Genomic DNA, 13,529 nt, shown 5'->3' on the forward strand with positions numbered 1-13,529 from the left:
GCAGGAAAAAAAAGGTCTGGCACTGCCCGTGAATGAAAGATAGTGTTATTTCAAATTCAATGATTTTCTCAAAGGCGGTATTCACTCGTACATTACCGTTGTTCCTTCATAACCCTTTCTCATGTTTTTTCCATTCTGAAACAGAAATTGTTTTCCATTATGCATAATCCCAACATACATGTATCTTATAGCTGTTCTTTACTCATGATTGATGTCGCATAACATGATCTTAATCAGAATGTGTTACGGGTGCAAGCTAACTAGTGCTAATGCTAGCATGCTAAAACGCTCATAATGATGATGGCTGTGTCCAAAATTGTGAACATTTGTACGATTCATGTCAAGTAATATGTCACAATGAGTATGGCGTGCATTCCAAAGTTCATAGCATGCAATGTTGTCTCTTGATGTTTACTAGATGGGTCATCATTATTATAGTCATGAATTTATAAATATATTTTCCTGGTTTAAATCCATCGTTGCTGTGTTAAAGGAGATTGGCGGCTGTGGCTCAAATGGTAGAGTCGTCACCTCTCAACCGGAAGGTCTAGGGTTCGGTCCCCAGCTGAGCTCATGTGTCCTTGGGCAAGACATATTCCAATAAAGCATTTTAACTGTGTATTTTTACATCAAAATAACAGTTTTTTTCTCTTCCTGTAAAACATTTCAAATTTCTGATGACTCAATCAAAGTCATCCCAACGTTATGTCCCGGCTTCTATCTTGTGATTGGTTCTATCCCCTTTCAGTACAAAATACGTCAAGGCATGGCAGTTAGATACTCGGAAAGTTCTGTTTCAATGGGACGTTAAAGTTGTTGTGGATTTTTCTGTTGGTAATGAAAGATCTCAAGTCAAAGTCTTTTGTCTTTGTGTATTTTATTGCATATAGTAAAGAGTTCTTTTGCAAAAGGGGTAATCAGCTACAAAGGTGACATCAGTCACAAGTGCATCAAAGATTCCCGGGGCAGTCCCGGTTGCAGAGCATATTTATACATTCACAGGGTGTAGGTATTTTGTATATAGGTGAGTGATACATCGTCATTGGTTTCAGCTTGCCCTAGTGGCTACGCCTTCTGCCATTTTGCCTGGTGATTTATCTCGGCAAGCATCTTTCTATAAGGCACCTGGTACCTTTGTCAGGAGGGCACTGATGTAGGATCATGCTGTACTCAGATGATGAGTAAAAAAATGCATTTGTGAATCTAACCACGGCAGGGGAGTCTCAAAAATCCCACACACAAATGCAGAGAGGTTCACAAATGACAACAGTTTGTAAATGCAGACTGAACAGTTTATATATTTGTGGATTTCTATTACATATATACAAAACTATAAATATTTGTGTGAATCAGAAATACATTTGTGAATCTTATTTTTGTATTTGTGGATTTGTTTTACATTTATATAGAATGACATATATTTGTGTGTGCATTGAAATACATTTGTGAATCCTTCTGTGTGCATTTGTGAATATCGAGACTGATCTAACTCCATAAATGAGGAGCGTACCTGTTGAAGATGCAGACCAAGGCCATACAGAGAAACAGTTTTTAATTGCTAAATGACGCACAAACATCAAAGTCTTTTATGTTTAAATGGGGACGACAGACAGACAGACAGAATTTTTCACTACAAAGTTCACTAGTCGTACTCACTCTTCATGAAGCCAGCCAGAAAGAAACAATTAAAAGTAACCAAACTGTATAACTGTAAAAACAAGTTTTTTAAATCATCAGAAATTTTTAAAATGACAACATTTTTGTATTAGTAATGAATGTTATTGTTGTTGAAGTCTCTTCAGGAACAGATGGTCATGCTAGCTTGGTGCTAGCTTATCCAACGAATGGATCAGAATGCAAATACATGTCTGATAAAGCACAGGGCCTGTAGTTTAGTATGTTGTTAATGGTATAGTAACGTTAAGATTAGTATGCCGTATGTTGTAAATTGAATTTCATCACATCAAATTAGAATATTTTGTGTTGACAAAACTAGCCACTTGTGTGGTAACTTCCTTTCAAATCCGACAGCACCTGGAAGCCCCCATGAGCCATGATACTAAAAAATTAATCTGAGCACTTTTTTGGAAAGTAATGCCCTTGTAAACAAAATAAACAAAGCAGATGAGAGGTGCAATAAGGGCATTTCCCATCGACACTGAATAATTATTGACACAATAGACACGTATGAAGCAGATTATTTCCTCTTTGGCTTTGTCATGTCTTTTTCGAGACTCGAGCAGCTGGGGTTCTATTAATTAACTTGGCATTAGCAATGTTTGGTTTTTGTTCAGCACCGAGTGCACCGAGGTGCTTTAGGACTGTTAAATTAGCGTTCAGAAGCAGGGGAATGCTCGCACCAGATTCAGGGAAAATTACAGCCAGTCAAACCACGAGGGAAGACGGCTCTTCTGGAAGCTCTCTGTTATTTAACATGACTGTCAATCACTGTTTCTAAAGGGCCTCTAAATCCCTTGTCTATAGTGGGGATAAACGCCAGGGGTTGGCGACAGCTCTGTTTCTCTGTAAATATTCTCCAAAACCCTGGAAAACAGATGTCCAACAATCAAAGTCTAAATCGCTGTTGATGGGTGAAAGTGTGTCTTGAAAGCAAGCCAAATCACCACTGCTCAGTGGGCCGATGAAAGCGATTAACTAGGAGTTGAATAGAAACCCACGTATGTTCCTGAGGAAGGCGGTTGTATTATAAACTGACATTGAGTTTAGACTTCAGAGTAAAAATAAATAAATTCAAGCAATTAATTTTTCTTGCTTTCGAGCTGATGACCATGTATTTTTTTTAAAGAATTATATTTAAATTCCAGTACTCCTCCAAGGATTCAATTCCTAGTCATTTAATTTAATTAAACGCATTTGAAGGTTACCTAATCTTTCAGCAGCTTGAGAAGTTACCAAACTTTCAGCAGCCATGTTTTTCCATCTGGTGCAAGCTTATATGTTCTTGGACTTTAATCTAAACAAAAAGATGCTGTCTGTCACTTAAATGAATGTCATGAAAGTGATCACCTAAATGTGCAGCTCATTTCAGATACAAAGAGCTCCACAGTGACTTTCCCTTAATGGTCTTTCTGCCAGTACATCTTTACTGTATTGATTCACCCTTAAAGCTTTTTTTTTTTTTTTAGCATTAGGGTGTTTAATCAGCAAACAAGCTCTAAAAAAAAAAACCTTATGTACAAACTGAAGATGGACAGTTAGTGACTGGCTACTAAGGATGCAATAATACAGTCAGCCCACAGCTTAATACGTAGCTCGTTTTTTTTGGTGACGCTGTTCTATGGAAGCGATTAGTGATCAGAATTCAAATGATAAAGCTAATTTGAAAATTCAAATGCATTAACAGAAATTCTTTTTAACTTTCAGAATATGAGTGTATTATTTGACTCAAAAATAAAATGATGATTCATTTATCTAATTTGAATTTTAGTTTTCAACTTCAAAAATGCACATTCTTTGACTAAATTAAAATGAGGAAGAAAGTGACATTTGCTTTATCATTTTCAAAAAATGCCCCGCTAAATCTGTATCATAATTCAAATGAAAAAGCTAATTTTAAAATGAAAATACAGTAACAGAAACACGTTTTAATTTTCAGATTATAGGTGCATTATTTGACCTATATTTAAAATGAATATTCAGTCATCCAGTTTGCATTATACTTTTACTCTCTGTATGCATATTGTATGATATAATTCAAATGGAAACTAAAAGGTCTTTGGCTTCTTGTTTTCAAACTTGCTGTGCTAAAAAGTGATCATAATTCAAACCAACTCGAAAACGAAATGGCAAAGTGGACGACGCAGGAAAGTGACGTCAGACTCCAGCTCTCAGGCAAGTGAACATAATATTTACAGTCTATGAGGCGAGCGGGCAGAACGTGCAGTACGATGGGTGGCGGGGTGAATCTTTAACACTAGGGCAGACTTTAGTTCACACTGTGATACAGGTGGTGATCGGAGTGTTTATTTCAGCGCACACTGAACTTTCAGCGAGCATGACGCAGCAGCTTTATAACCCGAGCTGCCAAGTCTCACGCGTGACACCATGCCCACTATCTCTGACCGTGAGAGTCACTCAGCATCTGCACGCGATGAAATTCACACAGACGTGTCCTAAGACCGGTTTATTGATAGATTATAGATCACTCTCTTCTCTGCTTAACTTAATTACATTAAAAAAGATTATTGATTGAATTTTCTGTTTCAAATAATCTCTCCAGCTCTGTACACAAAGTGTCTCTCATCCTCTGTGCGTAATGGCACACACTCTCCCTCTTGACTGACTGTATGAGCTCTCTCTCCCTTTCAGAGGTTGTTTTGTTGTTATTAAAAGAATAATCAACTACAACGCCAAAATTGAATCAAAATCAGGGCAACAACTAGTTTGGAGATTGTACCAGCGTTAAATATGCACCCCGCCACCCATCGTACTGCGCGTTCTGCCCGCTCACCTCATAGACTGTAAATATTACGTTTGCCTGTCTGGAGGCTGGAGTCTGACGTCACTTTCCTGCGTTGTCCACTTTGCCAATTCGTTTTCGAGTTGGTTTGAATTATGATCACTTTTTAGTACGGCAAGTTTGAAAACGAAAAGCCAAAGACCTTTTGGTCTTCATTTGAATGATGTCATACAATATGCATACATAGAGAGTAAAAGTATAATGCAAACTGGATGACTGAATACTCATTTTAAATATAGGTCAAATAATGCACCTATATTCTGAAAATTAAAACGTGTTTCTGTTACAGTATTTTCATTTTAAAATTAGCTTTTTCATTTGAATTATGATACAGATTTAGCGGGGTGAAAATGATAAAGCAAATGTCACTTTCTTCATTTTAATTTAGTCAAAGAATGTCCATTTTTGAAGTTGAAAACTAAAATTCAAATTAGATAAATGAATCATCATTTTATTTTTGAGTCAAATAATACACTCATATTCTGAAAATTAAAAAGAATTTCTGTTAATGCATCTGAATTTTCAAATTAGCTTTATCATTTGAATTCTGATCACTAATCGCTTCCATACTGTTCCGGTTTGGCTATGTTCTAATGGGGTGGGGGGGTGGGGGGTCCTTACTCTTTAAGGACCCAAAAATGTGATGTATGTCCAAAGCTGCAATTTAAAATACAAACATAATGCAACAGGCTACATTGAAATGCAAAGGAAGCTAAGAGCAGTCTGTTTAATATTTACACAAATATTTGATTTAAACCGTCCCTCGTCTCTGACAAGGCACATAGCCAATCAAAGTTTAGGATTTTCGGCTGCCAAGCAGATTAGGGTGGCCCTGGTCCGCCCTGACTCTGCCCTGGTACATTGCTATTATAATTTAGCCGGCCAGGTTGCACATTCATCTGCTGGAGCACATTGAAAACATACAAGATCACATACGCTGCGCTCGTTTAGTCCTGCTGACATGATGATGTCTGCCCATGGCTGGTTCACTGCAAGCTTTGTTCACATAGTGCCTCTGTGCTCCTACCGGTTAACCTGTCAATCAAACATGTTCACCGGCCTGCCCACTCTGGGAAGATTTGACACTAAAGGATGTATCTCCAAACACCCCTTCTACCTCCTTTTTGAATTATGAAGACAGACTTTTGACAGCAAAAACTATATATATTGTATGACTCCTTTTTTAACTTGAAACTGAAACAAGCCCCATGCAGAGATATAACACATAATTATTGCCTTTCTCGGTTGTATACTGTCAAAGAGTTCATAAATTATTAGAATGAGTTTTGTGAATGGAATTTGTTGTGGGTTTCTACTTTTTAAATTTGCCATTTAAAACTTGAGTGCAGAAAAGATGCTTTATGCATAAAACACAGAATGTAAAGAAGATTGTGAGCGTTGCAATACGAGCTTGTTAACATAGTTATGTAACCCTACAGTAAAAAAAAAAAAAAAAAAACATCAATGCATAAAGCAAAGAAAGTAAAAGTCATGGTTTGATAAAAACTGTTTTGAAGCTGGAAAGCCTTAAACCCCAAATTAGGTCTGTTTTTTTTCTGTCTGTATCTGGTATCCATGAGCGAAGCCCTAATGAATAAAAGTCAGAAAAAGGAGAGAGTGGCTTTTGCTATAAGGCCAAAAAATGCAAATCCATTCGGCTAAGCTCGACTGTAATGGAAGTAATTAATTTGTGCAGACAGATATAAGGGTATTATGGTAATGTTTTACAAAAAAAAATCAATTTCTCTGCATAATGTTGGAAGCGCCGTTTTTTTTTGTTTTTTTTTAGTAATACTCCAACAGGAAAAGCCAGGTTTTTGTTATGCTTTTAATTTGTGTGTTTAATCAGGGGTCATAGTCTGCAGCAGAAAGTCATCAGCTCTCTCATGGTGTTGTGCACACATGGAGATCACACAGTTGTCCTGCAGGTTGCTTATATATTTTTTATATATATGGCCATATATATTATTTACCTTTTTTTCCGTGTGCTTGTATTGGATACTTAAGAATTCTCTTTTTTAGAAAGACAAATGCCTTTCATGGCACGGACCCTTACCTAACGTCAAGCAGAGAGCATGTCTCACTCTATCATCTGCACGGGGAGTTTTGATGTGATACCTGTCTGCCTCTTTACCAGTACAACAAATACAAAGGGGGGAGGATGCTTAAACGGGTTGAATCAGTTTCAAGTAAAGAACTTCCTCTGGTTCTACTTGTACTAGTTATTTGTTCTTAAGTTAAGTTTACTTGTGTAGTACATTTAAAAACAGCCTCAGCTGACAAAGTGCTTTACAGACGAGGCATAATAAAACAGATAAAGACATATTCAAAATGTTTGAGATCATAGACAAACTAAATAACATTGAATACAATAAACAAAACATCATTTTTAATCAAGTATTATGAGCTAGGTTTTAGCTCATTTCAAAGCCCGGGTCAGTCTGGTCGTCTAGGTTACCTGTTCACAGTTCTCACTGGTTGGAACTCTTGAAAAAAAAACAGAAGCTTGTTACCTGTTTAGAGTTGTCTTACGTTGTACTGGTTAAGCCCCGCATACACTGTACGATTGTAGAAAAGTTGTGGAAAAATATCAGCTCACACGGCACGTCTGAATCGGAGCTCAATGACGATCAATGGACACAGCGAGACTTTTTAAGTTTTAAGGAGTTCTTTATGTGAGTGGGATTTTGGTAGTCTGTTCAGAGTTCTCTCTGGTTCTACTAGTTTCCATCTGTCCAAACCGTTACTGTGGACGTTGTTAAATCTTTACAGGGAAACAATAAGTATCTGAAAATAGGCCCTATTATTGATTACTCAAATGAGTACATACACACACATCTTCTAGTCCATGCTTCAGTGAGCAGTGTGATGTGCTTCACAGATAAAATCAAAGCCAGAGATTTGGACATTTTTACTGACTGAGGAAGATTCAACTGTGGACTGGGCAGCAGCCTGCTCATCGCTGATAAATTAACTGTGGACAACACAGTGCCAAACCCATCACCGCTTCGACAGCTTAAGTAGTGGTAGGTGTAATAAATGATTCAGTAGTCCCAAGAAGTAGGGTGTCAATTTGTAATGTCCTCCAAATGCCCAGCCACCCCTGCCTACAGCCACAGAGCTTACAGATTTGTCTGAAACCAGCTGTAAATTTAATTTTAATGGTGCGGCACCTTTCGCTGAGTCATGCACTTTCCCCCTTTTTTTCTCTGCTTTTCCTCGCTCCTCTCCGCTCCTTTCGGCGCTGTCACAAAACAGTCTTTCTTTTGGCCTCGTATTATCTCTGTCAGCAGAGGGCCCATGGATCTATCAGGCCAAGCTGGGAAATACAGATAGTGACAGGGGTAATGTGGACCGGGTCACTTCACATGCCTTAACTTGTCCCTTCATCCAAAGCTCAATCCTCGGCAAACCACAGGTTGAGAATTTATCTCTAAGACTTCCACTCAGCTTTGTGTCATTTGTTTACCCTCTTGAAGGCGAAACAAAAGGTTGGATAAGAAGAGTACACAGAGGATAAAAAGACGAGGGGAAAATGCATTTCATCTTTTACTCTCCTTTGTGGAATAAAAATTCTGATCTGGGTTCTGGTCATGGCGAGAAAAACCTCTGCCTTCAGAAACTGATAAAACAGAAGCATGATCACATTCTTGAGTCATTTCTGGGGCTGAGCCACATGTCTATGGGGTGGGGCCTAAGCAGGTCTCGATCCACCACCACTGCTATCTTCCTGGTGTTACCGTCTAAGTGAGTGAAACCCCCACTGCACACAAGTTGTTGATTTCATTGATTTTTATGGTCTTGGTCTCATCTCGGTCTTTATCACTAAATGTCTTGGTCTTGTTTTGGTCTCACCCTGCGTTGGTCTTGGATCTTGGTCTTGACTCTGTCTCGATCCCGAAATGACTTGGTCTTTATTCGGTCGCGATCCCTTAGTATCTTGGTGTTGTCTCAGTTTTGGAGCACTCTGGTGTCGGGCATGTCTTGGTCTCTGTTAGTGTGACACTAGCACTGACCATGACATGTCTTTAAATATTACAGAAAACAAACAGCAGGAATGTCAGGAGCATTGATAACTGAGCAGGGGATGGTAACGGAAAGCTCTATTGGGCTTGATCAATACAGTCAAAAGTCTTTAAGGTAGAGAAGCTAATGAGGAATCCTGCGCTTGTTACTGCAAAAACTACCACTAATGGTTGGACAGGGCTTTTAATTGCACAAAGGATGGTTCAATCTGTAAGGTTAGTATTGATTTCTGCAGGACTAAGGCCTGGTGAAGACTCTCCCTGGCAAGTGAAAAGAGAAACAGGGACTGTACCAAAGAAGGAATGTGTCCATTCAGTCTTATGCTCTAGTTCATATGTCCTACAGTGTGAAAAGAAATGTAAATATTAGGCTGACCTCTAACACCAGACACATATTAAATAAGGGCTGTGGGCTACAAACTTAATTGGGACATCCCTTCTAAAGAGGGGTGTGTTAATGCCAGGATATTATTAGTCTTTTTTTTATGCTGTTGGGAAGATGAGTCATCTCTTATGTAAACTGTGTTTAAAGACTGACTTGGGTGGATCATTTGGCGATTTACTGATGGTACTGATGTATTCAAAATAAAGTCGGCTCTCAGCTGCTATGTGGAGCCCTTCAGGGACACATTTTTTTTTTTTTTTTTTAAGATTTTTTTTTGGGCTTTTTGTGCCTTTATTTGAGAGATAGGGCAGTGGATAGAGTTGGAAATCATGGAGAGAGAGAGAGTAGGGAATGACATGACAGCGGAGGAGACACAGAGCAGTTTATGTCACTTTAACATTGGCTTCATTTCTATAGACCTGAAGGTCGCAGAGGTCAATTTGTTTTGTTGACACGTGTTACATCACTTACTCATCATGACTTTTCCCTTGTGTTTTTGATGCCCTTAGTCTGCTGTATAAAAAAGTGAAACCAAAATAATTTCCCCAACTATACACAAGGAGCCTAAAAGAACATAATTGTGGCCATTACTTTTTCAATAGTTTGACCGAAAGAAGATTGACTCGTATTAGGAGCCAATCCCAAGTGGTCACTTGAGAAACTGCAGTTTTGGGCAATTCCACATTGAACCCTGAAAGTTGCTGCTTGTTTGGCAGAGAGTTCATTAGGCTTCTTGGCCATAAATACACAAAATACAGTTGTAGTTTTACTCTTTTTGTTAGTTTCAGTGTGGAATAAAAGCATTTGCTATAGGAACAAGGTACAGGCTAGTGAAGACGCACATCGGCTGAGCATTCTCAGAACCCATCAGCCATCATCGTCTTTCATCATCTGATAGAGGATGCTTCAAGAAACAGAAGTGAATTACTCAGTAATTCCGGTACAGCAACGTAAACGCAGTCATTTCTCGGTCCATATAACATTCCTGAGTAGTGCCTGTTCATCTGTTTAGTCTAAGTTCAAAAGTGTAAGTTATAATGCTGCTTCAGTGGTAAGAGCGTGGAAAAAGAAACCGTTTTCTTGTGATTTACTGGCAATTAACTTGGGAATTAAGGTCGCATAAATTACAACATCATGGTGCAGAAATACACATTTTAAAGAAATAAAAAGTCTCGTCAGGTCTGTCTTCAAGTGGAGAAGGAAACAATTAAAAAAAAAATGCTCGTACGTACTGTATGTTGAATGGAGGTCGGATCTGATGCTTTTCAGGGAGTCTAGGAATCTAAATACCGATCGGCTTTGGTGAAACAGAGGCAAGCTGATTTGTGAGTCAGTGTTTTGATCTAGAAAAGATTGTAAGCCTCACTTTGATGCCGATATCTGTTTATAAGGACAAATAAATCAAAGGCAGAATACTGTCGATGGAAGCTGGTAAGTCATCAAGGCTGTTGACGTTCTGCCTGTTTTCTTGCTGTCCACAGACACTGTTTCTCCTGCATACACCAAAGTCTGCTGAGACCTGATTGGCCAATACAGCTCAACCTACCCCCCATCCCCCCCCCCCCCGAAAACTTCACATGCTGACAGTCAAGACCCCCGTGTACAGATTCTATGTACGTATTTCTATGTGGAACAATAGAGATAAGTGCAAGAGTAACCTTTAAACTTCACCTCAAGGGACTGTTGTCGAGTCGGGAGACCTTCCATCCAATGTCTGGAGAAAAATTGTGTGTTTGTTATTTTCTGTCAGTGCACACACACCACCCCCAAGTAGTAATAGTGTTGATATGAGTTCCCTCGTACCGAGACAAGCACCGACTGTTGTGTCGAGAAGAGGGGGCTGTGTATGCGGGGATGGCCATGGGGGAGTTTTCACTTTCATCAACGAGGTCAGCCTCTCAGCAAGAGCTTGTTGCTGCCTAGTTGTTTATCTGCAATACATCACTGGTGATGGATGGGTAATGGAGAAGCCATAGCCTTCTCATTCACAGCACTGTATCATTTCTGATGAATCTCTGAGCGATCTATTCATTGGGTTTCAATGATAGGCTTCCTACATGCCAGCGTACCCATGCTATAAAAAAAAAGGCACATTGGTCCATCCATGCCTGTCCTCTCAATTTCCCAATTTCTTTCCGGAAGAGAAGTGATTGACAAAGTCTGCACTGCTGGAGTTTTGTTGGGGAACACAACAGCTAGAAGGGAGTAGTAGTACGTTCAGTGTCTAACCTAAGGGCACTAAGCTGTAGCTGATGTTCAAGTATTTCCTCTTTTTTTTTATGAGCCTTTTCAGGGATTTTGTGGCATCAACTTTTTGTCATGAATTTGGTTCTGTCACTGCAAAAAGAAAATACGACTTGAATTTTGAGTTGCAACTCAAACCTTTGCTTAATCCCTCTAAGCATGCACTTCTTATTGTAAAAAAAAAAATGAACAGGTCAATGTAATGGATCCAAGTCAGTATTGTAAGTATGGAAATTAATGAGGTTATTTTCAGGTCTGGACAAATTTGAAAAGGAGGAGAGAGTTTGGAGAAATGTCTGTTCCCAGACTTTAGGCTTTGTTCAGTTTCTTTGCAAACGCAGGAAGAAGAAGATTTACTCTATTCAAGTGGAAAGAGTAAGTGGAAATTCAACTTTCCACTCTGTTGTTGAACATGCTACAGACACACAGGCTGATACACACACACATGCACATACACATGCATAAACCATTGCAGGTGGCAAGCAGCTTTCCAGTGCACTACTGCCACAGTAGTAAAGTTAGCATTGGCAATAATATACTGTCAGACTTTCTAACTATAAGTGTTGATTAAACAGCACCAAAGCATAAATCAAAGCATCTGATGTTAATTTAAAATGTCCTAATATAAACCTGATACAGTCATGTTAAAGCTCCTGTGAGGAACTTTCTGTTTGTGTAGATTTTGGCGCCCCCCTGTAGCCAAAGTGATACATCTTGGTCTCTGTTGATCCGATGTAAGTAGTGTTTTTTTTTTTTTTAACACAAGTCTCATCCTACTTTATTTTTGTTTGGGAAAATGTAGACAAAGATCGTTCGAAGCTGTTTCAGAAGTTAAAGATAACAATATTTGAATACTAAATATTTCTACGGATGGTTTGGAATGTAGAGGAATCTGTATTAATTTAGCTCTTTTTCACAACAAGTTAAAAACCCCTCAGAAGAGGTTTAAGGGTGACATTTACACAAATGTTCTTACATAATATCTAGCAATTACTTGATGTAGTGTGATTTAGACCATTTTTAACTTGGGAAAGTGTGAAATAATTTTACTGAAAAATCCAAAGGAACTCTGGACAGCTTATTCAGAAGAAAACTCACTGTATCAGTGTTTGATAGGAAATATGATCTGTGTTTACTGAAGGGTAGACAAAGCAGCTTACTTCCTCATCCCCCTCTGCAGATGTTTTATCAATCCAACAATCCGTCCGAATTAGCAGCCACACTGTTAAGCACTGACGCTGCCACACCGTGATAAATATCTGAAATGAAAACACTGATCGCTATCACAGTATTACTGTTGATGCTTTGAGCTGAAAACAAGGTTATCTCACCTTTATCACTCCGCCTTTGGTATCTACTTAATTCCTCTTCTCATCAGGGTCAACATTAAAGCCTCGTATTGGCCATTACACAAAGTGTTGTTTATGGTATTATAAGTACTAAAGTGGGATGCATTTGGGAGCTGGTAATGATATTATGAGGAGTTCCAGTAGATGAAAACATTAACCCTGAAGACTCTCATTAAGTCTATTGCAGCATGCGGTAAGAACAGGAGTCAATGGGGTTGTTCTTGAGATTTTGCCGTGTTCAATCAGGGTAAATAATCATGATTGCAGCGTGACTCCTTAAGAAGTCAAGAGGGGGAGCAACAGAATTTGCTTTGTGACGAGACAAAAAAAAAAAGTTTAAATATCCCCTCTGAGCTTTTCAAAAGTTCCCTCTGTTCATAAGCTTTTTGTCCTGTCTATGCAGTGATAAGCACACATCATAATAAACAGTGTGCGATACTGCTGGCAGTGGCTTATACTCTAATACAGAGAATCTCTAGTGCAGCAATGGATAGAAGGTAACACAAGATAGCTTGAGGAAATCAGTATGAAGTATGAGGTAGATCCATCCCCTGCACCAAATAATCCCCGCTGTTTTAAATATGGAACAGATAACCGCTGGTCTGATGGCATTCTGGGGGAATGATAGAGGGCAAAATGGAGCCAAAATGAATGGGCTCTTGGTTGAACAGATCTAAATTCATTTCACAGGCCCAACGAAATGGAGTTTTCTGAATCTACTGTCCTCCATGGCTGCCTGAGGGATATTGGAGACGGCGAAGGTCAAACTAGAGGGGGGGGGGGAGGGGGGGGGGTTCGGCTTGTGTGTGACTGTAGAGGAATTGCAGGACCCTGACATTCAGCTACATACAGTAAGATCCACTGAGATGGAGCTTAAATTGGGTCAGAAAGACAAATCATGTTGTGTATTAAAGGGAGTGTGGTCAAAAGTGTTAAGTCAAACATGTATTTGAGTATAGGGTTGGACTGGTCACTGGTCCACAATGCACTTTTGTGGTGGGCGACATGATTTTGCTTCTTTTTTTTTTTTTTTTTATCTCACGCCA

Source organism: Labrus mixtus, chromosome 3, assembly GCF_963584025.1.
Source record: "Labrus mixtus chromosome 3, fLabMix1.1, whole genome shotgun sequence".
NCBI classification, from domain to species: domain Eukaryota; kingdom Metazoa; phylum Chordata; class Actinopteri; order Labriformes; family Labridae; genus Labrus; species Labrus mixtus.